Raw genomic sequence first — 15,125 nt, 5'->3', positions numbered from 1 at the left:
AGCAGAACTCAATGAAATAGAGACCAGAAAAACTGTAGAACGGATCAACAAAACCAGGAGTTGGTCTTTGAAAGAATTAATAAGATAGATAAACCATTAGCCAGCCTTATTAAAAAGAAAAAGACTCTATTAATAAAATCACGAATGAAAGATGAGAGATCACAACCAATACCAAGGAAATACAAAGGATTTAAAAAACGTATTATGAGCAACTAAATGTCAATAAATTAGTCAATCTAGAAGAAATGGATGCATTTCTGGAAAACCACAAATTACCAAAACTGGAACAGGAAGAAATAGAAAACCTAGACAGGCTAATAACCAGGGAGGAAATTGAAGCAGACATCAAAAACCTCCCAAGACACAAAAGTCCAGGGCCAGATGACTTCCCAGGGGAATTCTATCAAACGTTTAAATAAGAAACCATACCTATTCTACTAAAGCTGTTCCAAAGGATAGAAAAGGAAGGAATACTTCCATTCGTTTTATGAGGCCCGCATCACCTTAATCCCAAAACCAGAAAAAGACCCTACCAAAAAGGAGAATTATAGACCAGTATCCCTGATGAACACAGATGCAAAAATTCTCAACAAGATACTAGCCAATAGGATCCAATAGTACATTAAGATTATTCACCATGATCAAGTGGGATTTATCCCTGGGATGCAAGGCTGGTCCAACACTTGTAAAACAATCATCGTCATAGATCATATCAACAAAAGAAAAAAACAAGAACCATATGATCCTCTCAATAGATGCAGAGAAAACATTTGACAAAATATAGCATCCACTCCTGATCAAAACTCTTCAGAGTGTAGGGATAGAGGGAACATTCCTCAGCATCTTAAAAGCCATCTATGAAAAGCCCACAGCAAATATCACTCTCAATGGGGAAACACTGAGAGCCTTTCCCCTAAGATCAGGAACACGACAGGGATGTCCACTCTCACCACTGCTATTGAATATAGTACTAGAAGTCCTAGCCTCAGCAATCAAGCAACAAAAAGAAATTAAAGGCATTCAAACTGGCAAAGCAGAAGTCATACTCTCCCTTTTCGCAGATGACACGATACTGTTATTAGAAAACCCAAAAGACTCCACCCCAAGAATGCTAGAACTCATGCAGCAATTCGGCAATGTGGCAGGATATAAAATCAATGCCCAGAAATCAGTGGCATTTCTATACACTAACAATTAAACTGAAGGAAGAGAAATTAAAGTGTCAATCCCATTTATAATTGCACCCAAAAGCAAGAGATATGTAAGAATAAATCTAACCAAAGAGATAAAACTACAGAATACTTCTGAAAGAAATTGAGGGAGACAAGAAGAGATGGGAAAATATTCCATGCTCATGGATTGGAAGAATATTGTGAAAACGTCTATGCTACCCAGGGCAATTTACAAGTTCAATGCAATCCCTATCAAAATACCATGGACTTTCTTCAGAGAGTTGGAACAAATTATCTTAAGATTTGTGTGGAATCAGAAAAGACCCTGAATAGCCAGGGGAATATTGAAAAAGAAAACCAGAGCCAGGGTTATCACAATGCTGGATTTCAAGTTGTACTACAAAGTACATCAAGACATCAAGATCAGTGTGGTACTGGCACAAAAACAGACACATAGATCAATGGAAGAGAATAGAGAACCCAAAAATGGGCCCTCAACTCTATGGTCAACTAATACTCGACAAAGCAGGAAAGGCTATCCATTGGAAAAAGGACAGTCTCTTCAATAAATGGTGCTGGGAAAATTGGATAGACACGAGCAGAAGAATGAAACTAGACCATTCTCTTACACCAGACACAAAGATAAACTCAAAATAGATGAAAGATCTAAATGTGAGACAAGAATCCATCAGAATCCTAGAGGAGAACACAGGCAACACCCTTTTTGAAATTGGCCACAGCAACTTCTTGCAAGATACATCCATGAAGGCAAGGGAAACAAAAGCAAAAATCAACTATTGGGACTTAATCAAGATAAAAAGGTTTTGCACAGCAAAAGAAACAGTCAACAAAACTAAAAGACAACCTACAGAATGGGAGAAGATATTTGCAAATGATGTATCCATAAAGGGTTAGTATCGAAGTTCTATAAAGAACTTATGAAACTCAACAACAAAGAAACAAACAATCCAATCATGAAATAGGCAAAAGACATGAACAGAAATTTCACAGAAGAAGACAGACATGGCCAACAAGCACATGAGAAAATGCTCTGCATCACTTGCCATCAGGGAAATACAGATCAAAACCACAATGAGATACCACCTCACACCAGTGAGAATGGGGAAAATTAACAAGGCAGGAAACCACAAATGTTGGAGAGGATGCGGAGAAAAGGGAACCTTCCTGCACTGTTGGTGGGAATGCGAACTGGTGCAGCCACTCTGGAAAACTGTGTGGAGGTTCCTCAAAGACTTAAAAATAGACCTGCCCTACGACCCAGCAATTGCACTGCTAGAAATTTACCCCAAAGATACAGATGCAGTGAAACGCCGGGACACCTGCACCCCTGATGTTTCTAGCAGCAATGTCCACAATAGCCAAACTCTGGAGGGAGCCTCGGTGTCCACTGAGACATGAATGTATAAAGAAGACGTAGTCTATATATACAACAGAATATTGCTCAGCCATTAGAAACGATGATTACCTACCATTCAGGGATAGAACAGGAGGATATTATGCAGAGTGAAGTAAGTCAATCAGAGAAGGACAAACATTATATGGTTTCACTCATACAGGGAATACAAAAAATAGTGCAATGGATTAAAGGGGAAAAAAGAAATAAAGGGTAGGAAATATCAGAGAGGGTGACAGAGCATGAGAGACTCCTAACTCTGGGAAATGAACAAGGGTAGTGGAAGGGGAGGTGGGTGGGGGATGGGGTGACTGGGTGTTATACTATATGTTGGCAAATTGAACTCCAATAAAAAAGATACATTAAAAATTATTTTATGGCTTAAAACCTTTTAATGGCTTTTCAACAAACTGAAAGCAAAAGCCACATGTCTTTTTTCTGCTTTTCTGATCCCTGTTGAGTTCCCTGACTTTTTTACCTAAAAGTAATTTTGTCTGCTTGACTACTGTTCCATTTCCAGTGCTTGGCAAATTGTCTGACATACAGCAGTTACTACGTCTGTTGGTTAAATGAAAATCAGAGATGACCAGGTAAAACAATACAATTGAAATTAGGGACTATGGGTAGGTATTTTAATCCTAGGGCAGATCCTATGTGCTATATGGACATTACTCTAGAGAGGTAAAAGAAAGATAAATGTGTTTGATGGTCAGGCAAAAGTATAATCCTTCAGGTTAACTCCAGTAAGGACAGACTTATGAAAGATTTTAAACCAAGCGTGGACTTGAGATTTATCAAAATATCTGCTCTTAGTTATTTCTAAGAGCAATGGTCCACCCCTAAGAGAAAAAGTAATGACAAGGAAACTAAATTCAAAGGAAATAAATATCCAGCATAAATAAACATATAGCTAAGAAATTCTTTGCTTCAGGTTATTTCTTCTAAAATAGATTTTCTACTAATTATGCAGGCATAACCATAACTCATTATTTTAATATATAGAAGGCATAAGGTAGAGAAGGAGGAATCATTTTTCTAGCGATATGTTTTGTTTCAAAGTATTTATTCTACTTAGATGGTCCCCGCATTGCCTTTTGCTGACCAGGGCTCTTAAGGAGAGCTGAAACAGGCATCTGAAGAAAAGTCCTCTCAAATAGCCGAATTTAGAGTACTGCACTTATACACACAGACATATGTATACACAGAGACAAAACAGAAAAGACTAGAAAAAAGAAAGCATGATGAAACCAGCATAGAACAATTTGTTTCATCTACTAGGTCAGCTAATGCTATATCTTTTTGTTAGAAAAAAACAAAGCTTGTGTCTTAGAATATATAATCATCTAATTAACTTCCCAGGAATTCTTTCCACAGACTCTGGGACACTACTTTTTTTTTTTCCTGAAAGTATATAAATGATTGTGGTAGTATAAGTGATACAGAAGATTGTAGTCCTCCAAAGATGCACTTAAAAAGACTTTCTAAGGGTGTCCAGAGTGGTCCACTTGTTGATGGAGGAGATAGTGGTGGTATGAGAAATAAGCAATACTAAGATGTTCCATCTGACACTGGACAAAGAGGAAAACAATTTTTATCATTGTTATATAGTAATATCATCTTTCATCTGTCGAATACTTACTCCTTACACACACACTACTAAACAATTTATACATCTCTATTAAACTTCCAAAAGATTGCAACACGGAACCAGTCTTCCTCTAGTGCATATACATCTGTACTCATTTGTAAAAGGGTATGTGTGTGTGTGTGTGTGTGTGTGTGTGTGTAATTTCATAAATGACTAAATCAGTTTCACTCTCCAATTGGGTATAAGTTGTAGCTGGCAGAGTAAGGATTCCAAACAAAGTTTATCTTCTACAAAGTCAGTACTTTTTAGGATACCACATTGACTCTAGTAAAAGTGAGTAACTGAAAAACAAAATCTCAACCATCTATCTCCTGTCAAGACTTATGGTTCAAAGCTTTTAGAAATCTCATTTGGGTGATAGGAAAATGGGAAAATAATTAGATGTACATATTTCTGAAGAAACACAAGCTTCATCAGTACTGCAAATCAATATGTGTGCCAGACATATCTTTTTCTAAAATTAGCTCTGAATCCATTAGGGTTGTTAGATACTGAAAGTCTCTCCTAGCTCTAAAATGCTCTGTTCCTAATAAAGAAATCTGACTTCAACCACATGCCCTGGGCCAAAGCCCTTAATCTGAAGAATAAAATCACTAAAGGAACATTTTAAGTCAACCTAATGAGTTTTCCCCCATTTTACAATAAAATATTTTGGGTCCCTCATTCCATGAAGTCTATTTTAATTTCCCAAATGGAAGTAAAAACAAAACAAACAAAACAAAACAAAACATAGTCATATTTTTTGGAATAAAAATGATGGGTTTGTTCTGCTTATTCATTTTTTTTGTGTGTACATGTATAGGACTATATGTATACATGTTTTACTCTAAAGAGAATCAATTAACTGAGAAACTAGTTGAGATCTCTGGGGTTTACTATCTGCCACTACTTTCTTTTATGTTTCTTGTCAATATACATTTTATGACCTTACCATTATAGTTCTGAGGAACGTGAGTAACTATTTTTATGTGTTTGCAGATCTGTGGTTTTCTGAATAAATTTTGCAGAAATTTCATACTCTGGCCTAAGACCAAGTCTTGAGAAGTTAATTTACACCATAGATATAAATTTACATTTTAAGGGAAAATGAGGCCTAGGACCTGGGAGATGAGTCATTAAAGCCTGAAAGTCTGAGGGCATATCTCACTTTTAGAGTGATGTATTTACATTCTAAAAGATTAGAGTGAGAACCCAGATCCTTTCTATTCTGTCTCTAAGGAGCAGGAATTTTCTCCCTTCTTTTTGCAGTGGAGAGAAAGACAGCTGTATCTTTTTCATATATATAAGCAGGAAAAAAACCAATTTTTCCCTGGCCCTTGCATAAGGAGTGTATGGCTCCCCAAATATGTTTTCCCATCTGCCTCTCACTTTATTGTCTCAAGGTAGGCATTGGAACAAAGTAAGCAATGCAGTTATTATCCCGGAAATAGTAATAAATAATCTTTCACTGATCCAGAATGCCTCTTATTCACATTGGGGATAAAATTTAAAAGAAGAATATTTTAAAATTCAAAGATTTACTCTTCTTGTCTACTTCAAATTTTATTTTTTGTTTGTACATTATGGACCATGAGTTACCTTAAAAGTTATTTTAATTATGTAGTATAAGGATAAGTAAGTTGGTATAGATAGAATGATAGATTAGATGAGAGAGAGAGGAGGGGTGCCTGAGTGGCTCAGTGGTTTCGTGTTTGCTCAGGGATCCTGAGCCAGGATCCTGGCATCCTGGGATAGAGTCCCGAATCAGGCTCTTTGCAGGGACCCTGCTTCTCCCTCTGCCTATGTCTCTGCCTTTTTCGCTGTGTCTCTCATGAATAAATAAATAAAATCTTAAAAAAAAGATGAGAGAGGAGTACACAATAAGCATTGATTGATATTTATATTTGTTAGAACATGTTTATCAATAATTATTTTAAATATAAATGGACTAAATTCTGCAATCAAAAGACATAGAGTGGTTGAATTGGTTAAAAAACAAGACCCATCTATGTGCTGCTTAACAAGAGACTCACTTCACACGTCAGTGATGTGATTTTGGCATATAGTTGAGGTTTGGTGGGGTGAGGTCCAGAGCTGAAGAGCAAGAAAGAATTCTTGAGACATCTTTGGTGCAAAATGGTGGTTTTGTTAAAGCATGGGGGCAGATCCCTTAGACAGGAAGTGCTGCTGCCCTGGGCTTGTGAGGGTGGCTGATTATATACCTGGAGTTGGGGGAAGTAAGGAAAAGAGGAGATTTCGAAAGAACTTTCATATGCTACAAAGGCCTTGCCATTGTCAAGTTAAAAGTTGTATTAACATTAGGATAGCGGGGGAGTTTCCTTCTGGAAGTTAGGTTACTGGTAAGGATTCTTTTTTTCTTGTAAATCACTAAGACATTTGTAAACTGAAGGAGACTCAAGTCTAGAGGACAATAATATCTATAAATTAACTATTTGTTTTTCCTTTCCCTTAGCTTGAGGTGTGGGCAGGAGTGCCCTAGGAATGTCACATATCCCACCCAGGAGTGGGGATAGGAGTATGTAGGGTGTGACCTTGTGCTTTGTCCTCAGCTAGGCTTCTGTTCCTGTCATAAGGACATATAAAAACTGAAAATGAAGGGATGGGAAAAGATATTCCATGCGAATGAAAGCCAACAAGACCTGGGGTAGCTATACTTATATCAGACAAAATAGGCTTTAAAACTAAGACTCTAATAAGAGACAAAGAAGGGCATTACATAATGACAATGGGGTCAATCCAAAGAGAGTGTATAATGTTTGTAAATATTTATGTACTCAACATAGGAGCACCTAAATATATAATCCAAATATTAGCAGACCTAAAGGGAGAAAATGACAATAATACAATACCAGTAGGGTACTTAAATACCCCTTATATCAATGGATAGATTATCCAGACAGAAAATCAATAAATAAACTGTGACCTTAAATGACACATTAGACTAGACAGACTTAATATATACAGAACACTTCATCCAGAAGCAACAAAATACATATTCTTCTCAAGTGCACATGGAACATTCTCTAGGATGGATCATATCATGCCACGAAACAAGTTTCAACAAACCTTAGAGGATCGTTCTATTGAGGTGACTCGGGATGAGCTCCTGCAAGCAGGCAGGTCACCAGAAAGACCAAACCATGATGAGAAGCTTGGAATTTTCAGCTCTACCCCTCCCCCACTTCTCCAGAGAAGGGAAAGGGACAGAAAATACAGTTAATAATTGATCATGCCTGCATGAAGAAACCTCCATAAAAATCCCAAATGTAGGGGGTTTGAAGAGGTTCCAACTTGGTGAACAGCCAGGATTCTGATGCACCCCAATTCCATGAGGACAGAAGATCCTGTGCTCAGGACCCTCCCCACTGTGTGTTGTTGAAATCCTGCCCCACAGAGTCAGTGAACATACTAACATCTTGTATGCCACTAAATTTTGAAATGAATAATTATGCCTTAATAATGACTGGAACAGCAGATGAATCTTCCAAGTATGCTGAATAAAGACGCTGAGCATAAAGAATACATACTGTATGATTCCTTTTACTTGAAATTCGAAAACTCGTATTTAATTTATAGTGGTGGAAAGTAGTTTGGTGATGGCCTGGGACTGGGGGCGGGGTTGAAGCTGACCCAAAAGGGGCATAAGGAATGGGTACATTTTTTTCCTTGATTGTGGGAGTGGTTACATTTGTCAAAATATATTGAACTGTATCCTTAAAGTACATTTTATGTAAATGATACTTCAATAAAACCGTACTTGAAAAATGACTGGGTGATGGGCACTAAGGTTGGCACTTGACAAAATGAGCACTGGGTGTTATTCTATATGTTGGCAAATTGAACACCAATAAAAAATAAATTTATAAAAAAAAGAAAAATAGAAACAAAAAAAAAAGAAAAATAGAAACAGACATAGAGGGAACTCAAACCTAAAGAAGGTTGGTACATGCTCAAACAATGTGTAGGTATCTGCAAATATTTGTCCACTAAGTGGTCAATAAATCACTCAGCACCAAGTTCTTAGGAAAAAATTGGGGAAGTACAAAGGCAGGCTTTGGGCTGCTTACAAACACAAATGATACCTGCTTAACACCATAATCTTAATGGTCAGGAATAACTACTATTGTTTTAATAAATAAAAATAAAAACTGTCACTTGCCCATTTTCTCCTGGAAGTTTTCACACTCTAACAATATTTATTTCTTATCCATCAGAGAGGCCAGTGGGCAACAGGAGAGTAAGTTCTTTATTTCTGACGGCAGGTGTCACAATTGCCTAATAAAAGAGAAGCAGTCTGTTTTCTTAATGCAAAAGAGAAAGGCATGCATCACCTTGAAACATGGTTTTAAAATATTCAGTTAGTACCATTAGCATGTTAGAACTGACATGGTAATGAGCACATTTACTCTATTGACAAGTAACACGCTGGTCAAGCCACAGCATTGATTTAATAATAGTTATTGAGGGAAAAAAAGGAATGCTACCTCACCAAATGCATGTATGCAGGTGTGTGTAAACACACATATCCAAGTATGCTACAAGAGTATCTCAGCTTCATAAATGTTGAAATGTGAATGAATGTTATACTTAGCACCAGGGGAATATAGTAACAAACCACGTGCTATTTGCAGGTGAGTCATACCTCCTTGCCACTGCTTCCTAGTTTCCCAGATATCTGCCCAGTCCAGTTTTCCTTGCACAGATTCTATTTCTGGAGGATGTCAACCAAGTGCCAATACTCCTGCTGGCGCTGCTTCAGGAAAACAATAAGGGATGTTGAGGCCAGCAGGGCCTAGGGTAGTGAAGGATGGTAGTGGTCACTGGGTATTTGCTGAGGGACACAGGAGCTGTACTTTGCTTTTCATCTGCACTTTTGGCATGGTTAGGAGAGAAATAAGGAACTCTCTCTGCTGCCCATAATAGGAGCCTACAGCAAGTGCCTGCTGTTTTGGTACTCAGCCCATAGCTCAATAAATACAAAGAAAATAAACCAGCTAACAGTCTTTGGACAATATCCATCCCAAACATGGCAGCTGACCATGAGAAACTTCATCTCTCAGCTCAGCACAAGCTTTTATCTTCCTTTGCTCTCATTCTTAGAGAAGCTTTTACTATTGTTTATATTTTTTAAAAAGTAAGTTAGCCCTCAGTTTTTCATATAATACATCTCTGCACTCAATCCTGAGCCCCTCATTTTAGCTAAGACTACCATTCTTGTTGGTGGATGTTCCTTTGTAAGACAAGAGACGAATAGGTACTGTGTTGAAAAAGGTGTCCTCCAGTAGCTGAGCTATGAAAAATATTCTGGCATTTTCCAGACATGGATACACCTTCGTTGAATATAATATTTCTTCTCTACTTCGATTTATTCCTCAAGGATAAGAAATATTACCCTAACTAGTCAAACACATAAATAATAATAAAAAGGCAAAAAGTATAAATCTTTTAAATGACCAATTACAAATAAATATGGAATATTTCCTTGCATGGAGATAGCTCTCTCCAGGGCAAAAGCTGAAAGATCCAGTCTCTAAACTGAATTAATGGGCGAATGCTATTCCTAAGCAAAATATAGATGATACCATTGGCTTGGAAGATGGGGAAGAGAGAGTGATGATCGTATCAGCCTGGTTCTGGGTGAGAGGATATTGGGTATGGGACAATTAATTAGTCCCATAGCAGAATTAGGAAAGAGTGAGGTGCTGTGACAGGGAACAGCACACATATGCCTGATCCAGACAGGAATAAGGATTGGCAGTCACTGAACTGGCTGCACAAACTGATTTAGGAACAGCCATTGTTGTCTAGATGTGACAAGTTGATAAAGAACATTGGCATTTGCAGTCTTGTAGACAAGATACAACAAGGAAAAGTAGTATAAAATTAGGAGAAAAAAGTTCCTGGAACTAATAAGTAAGTTTAACAAGGTCACCAATTAGATACATAGATCAATGGAACAGAATAGAGTCCAGAAATTGTATAATCTATCTCTAGCTCACATATATACTCATTGACAGTTGCTTTTACAGTTGCATACAGATAAGTCAGTGGGGAAAGGACACTTTTTCAACAAATGGTGCTGCCAGAACAACTGGCTATATATATATATATATGAGCATCGGATCTTATCTGAAACCACACGTGAAAATTAACTTAAAACAAAAAAAAGACTCTGCTGAAGTAGAAAAGTGGTCAAGTCTTTAATGAATAAGGAAGAGGGTTATTGTAAACTTTAAGTCTCAAGTTTGGTTCCAAATCAAAAATAGAGCCAAGAGGGGATCCCTGGATGGCTCAGCGATTCAGCATCTGCCATTGGCCCAGGGCTTAGTCCTGGATTCCAGGATCGAGTCCCACATGGGCTCCCTGCATGGAGCCTGCTTCTCTCTCTGCCTGTGTCTCTGCCTCTGTGTGTGTGTGTGTGTGTGTGTGTGTGTGTGTGTCTCATGAATAAATAAATAAAATCTTAAAAAAAAGAACAGAGCCAAGACATTTGAGTGAAGAAAGTGGTCAACTACTTACTGATTCAATAGTTAACAAGAGAACTGTTGGGTCTACCAGACTGAATGGATCAGGCTTGGCCAGGGAAGCAGCTTTCAGCCCTAGAGGGTCAACGTTGTTAAAAATGTTCTGAAGGTAATGCAGATTGGGCTGATGGTAGAGAATGCAGGTCCAGCTTGATTCAAAAGCAGACCCTAAGTAATTTATCTGTGGGACTGGGTTTCTTCTATCTGCCTTGGTCACACACGGCTTCATCAACACACCCTGAGGCCTGCAGTAACAGCGCTCTCTGAAGGTTGTGTTCACACTGAGGATTTCCCAGGTGAACAGAAGATTCAGGCAGCGGTTCTGCTGCTGTCCACATTATATCCACAGGAGGGCGCCCTAAGCCCAGGATTTATCTACAAAGGCTTGTTTCAAGCTCTGAGTCCACAAAACAAGTGTGCCTTGCTTGAGCCCCTCTCTCTTAAGGTTCAAAACTTCAGACTAAAACCCACCTGCCTCCACCCTGGAATCCATTACTTTGCTCAACAACAGCTCGCCGGTCACAGCCCTTCAAATGCAGGAGAAAACTAGGGTAGATAGAAATGAAAAGAGGAGAAGGCAAGGAGCCCTTATTCTAGGAGGACCTGGGGAAGCTCCCCTCCCTGCTCTGTGGGCCCTGGGCCCCTGGGCTGAAGGAATCTGCTTCATGCTTTCTGTCACCAGCTAACTGGGTTCCTCCCTAGTCAAAAGCATTCCTGGGAGAGTCTACAGCAGGGAAGTAAGTGGCTTTCCTGTAAACCTACCAAGAGGAGCTTTATAGATGGTTCACAATACGGGATTTTTAGGGAAGATCAGGAATCAGAAGTTGAGGAAGAAAAGTTAATGGACAATCAAATGGAACCTACATGGAAATAAAGAAAAGGAGTAGGGAACTGGGCAAAGTACACAAAAATGTACCAATTCTCTGGGCTGGAGCTTATTGACAGAGCAGAGCTGCAGTTTAGGAAGATGGCTGTATCTATGTTTGCGTTTGTATGTTTGCATCACATAAATCCTATATGATGGGCTTATATTGCTATTTATTTCTGCTATTATTAAATATACAGTAAAGTTAGTTTTCCAGAAGAGCACTTTAGTTAGCTCTGCTAAGGGAAACACAAGAAAGAAGCTTTTAGTTTTCATTATTTAAAATGTTTGTCATAGAGGAGGAGTAAACTCTATCAGGAATAGGCATGGTGGGTCAGCAGATGCATAGTGAGCAAGCCTATCTGGGAAGACAGGAGGAATCAGGAGGACAACCAGGGCTTTTCCTAGGATATTGGGAGAGTTACAGATTTTTTTCTGTATGATAGATTCAGTTACTTGTAAGTAATCACTATAAAGCTAATCTAACAGCCCAGTTTTAACTTGATTCAATAGAACTGATTCTCCCTCTCAGATTTTTCCTGTCTGCCCACAGAAATCTTACTATCTCACTTTGCCATGATTTCCACTGCTTTCTTATATTCCATGGACCACATTCTCCCTGAAGAAATAGCACTTCTTCTTTTACCCCCAAGGGTAGATAACCCTCTGTTGCAGGAGACTATAAAATCATTCTTTCTTTTTACATTAAATATTGAAACATCAGAATATGAAAGAGTTACAGCTTTTCAGCTTCACCCATCTCCAAACCACCTCCACCTAGTGATATCTTAAAATTGACAGACCTTTTCACTTCTGAAATCACATTAACCTGAATGTTGGGATCTTCATAGACAAATGATAATAATCAAGAACAGATACCCCTGTAAGAAGAAGAGATCTTCCCCCACACACTCACAATACACACCCATCTTGGGAGTAAGAGAAGAAGTATTGTTTCTTTAGGTAGAAGGATTTACTAAGTGTGTAATCACAGGGAGGAGAGAGGAAGGCAATGATTCCAATGTTTCAAGACTTCCCCAAGTATTTATTTGAAAAGTAAGCTTTGTGGGGGGAAACAGCAGTAAATCCAGTCTTAGATGTTGCATTTGAGATAAAAAAAATCAGACAGCTGCATGGAGATGTCTGGTAGGGCTGAAGAACCCAGTGGCCTGTAGCTCAGAGAGCTGGTCCAAACACTCATGCTAAGTTCAACAGGGCTCACCTGGGTCAGGTTGATAGCTGAGGCCTTCTTAACTCTGAAGAGCTGCAGACAGAATAAAAGGCTGAGACTGTACTTTTCAGATGAAAATAGGGAAGAGGGAAGGGATGGGATTACAGCATCGTGGGATATAAGGGAAAAGAGTTTCAAAGAGGAGATTTACAGATAGGAGGACTGGAAATGAAGAGAAGTCATCCTCTCTGAAACAGCAAATGACAGCAGAAGAGTGAGCAGCGCAGGTGTCAGGGAGATTGGGTCCTGGCAGAGACCAGTTCAGAGAGGGCCTGAAATGCCAATGAAAGAAGATTTGAGGACTGGAATTCCCTCCTGATGCTTCAGTTCAGCTCCATGGGAAAAGCTGTCCTTCAGTTGAAAAGGAATGAGAATGAATGAATGAACACAGCCAGTTCAAGGGAGTTTCAGGAGTTAACCTGAGATTGACAAAAGGAATGGTGAATAGTGACAAAAGTCCTGCTGAATTTCATGTGACTTTGTGGTAGCCTGGTTGACCAGAACCTGGCAGCCAATCTGAGAAATGGAAGGTAAGGATACAGAGGTCAGGTGTGATTAACATGACAAGAGCTAGCGCATTATGGGATTCCAGCAGGATCATAAAATTGAGAGAAGGGAAAGGTATAAATAGAAGAAAGTCAGTACTTGGAAGCAAATCCCATCACAAGAATGCACAAGAGTGTATGAGAAAATAAGGCAGATACAGTCATAGAAGGCAAGTTCCAGATCCAAAATCTGGGAAAGAAGTCCTTTCTAATTGATAACATTCAAGGCATTCAAGACATGCCGAAGCCTTGCTCCAAGGGCTGGGGTGAAGCTGCATCCCACTGGTTGGTTCAAGGAAGTCTGGGGTGTATCAAGTTAAAAATGTCTGAGCAATTATTTGTGTTGCTTTTAAGAAGCATTAGCATGTAAAATGTTAAGGGAGTGGAAACATAAGGCAATCTCTCACTCCCTGACACAGATGGAAGGGTGTAGAAAATGTTGAAAGAGCACCAAGAGATATACTGGGTGATGCTGTGAACAGCACAGAAGAGGGGACAGATCTAAAAATAATGAAGAGGGGCTGAGGGCAAGCTTCTCTCCTCCTCCCTCCCTTGGGTAGAACATGGCAGAAAAGTGAGGTCTTCTTTGAAGAAGGCTATAAAAGATGAGGTAGAGCCAGACCCTCACTTGACTATTACCCAACGTTGTTTGTTTGTTTGTTTGTGTTACTAGCTGTGGTGTGTGAGGGAGATACGGGTCCTTCGACTTTAATGGACCTCAAATATGTATTCAGCAGACAAACCTCCAGAGAAGAGAAAACCTGGCGTCTTGTCATAGTCTTATGTCCAGAGTTGACAAGGCACCCTCAGGGTTCATCAGAGTTATCTCCCCTTTCTGCTTACTATCTGTCGCTCTCTCTACCTCCTTTATTTCTAGATCTTTCTCTTCTCCAGAACATTTGAACCTTCAACACTAGTATGACCTAAGAGAGTGTGGGGAGTCACAGAGTCTGGTGCCTGCCTTGGCTAATTCCTTGGCTGAGCCCTGGCTTTCCACAGCAGCCCTCTTACAGATTGGGATGACCACTTCAGACATATAAATTGGTTTGTTTACATGGACCATTGTGTTCTTTGAAAATTGTCAAAACTACCAATGTTAACTTTATTAACGTGAACATGATTTCGTTATACTTCGTTCTTACTCTTGAAAGTGGCCTGTATCATCAGATAAGTGATCCCCCTCCCTCTAAAACAGAATATAAATTTAGACCATAGGGAATTGCATTGTGAAATCTGTTCTCTCTTTGTAACTATATTTTTTTAAGAATTCTAGCCCATTCTCAGTAGAGGTCGAAACCACATTTCTTATTTGTTTCTTTCTATACACTGCTTCAGAATTTGAAGGGCTTGTAAATGCCCTTTTCAGCAGTTTTTTTTTTCTGAACCATAACTTTTCCTCAGACATTATATGCAACTCTCCCTCCCCTTCTCTCTTTCTTCCTTTCTTTCTCCTTTTCGTGTCTAGTTGGTGCCAACCTATATGCTAGGTATTAAGGTAACTGCTAAATGCTAAGTGCTTAGGCCTACTTATACCTTCTACTCTTTCCTCAAACCCTCATTCTAAAGAAACTTCTCATAAGAAAGTCCCATCCAGAGATATCTTCTAGTAATAATTCCAGAATGCCCACTTGCAAACCCCTCCCTTAAAACACAGTGTTCCACATTTTCCATGACCTATTCTAGTATGTCAATAGCAGGTAAAGTCCTCTCTGCCATGCTTATCAAG

The sequence above is a fragment of the Vulpes lagopus genome, chromosome 8, assembly GCF_018345385.1.
Source record: "Vulpes lagopus strain Blue_001 chromosome 8, ASM1834538v1, whole genome shotgun sequence".
NCBI lineage: Eukaryota > Metazoa > Chordata > Mammalia > Carnivora > Canidae > Vulpes > Vulpes lagopus.
Note: the sequence above shows the minus strand (reverse complement) of the source record.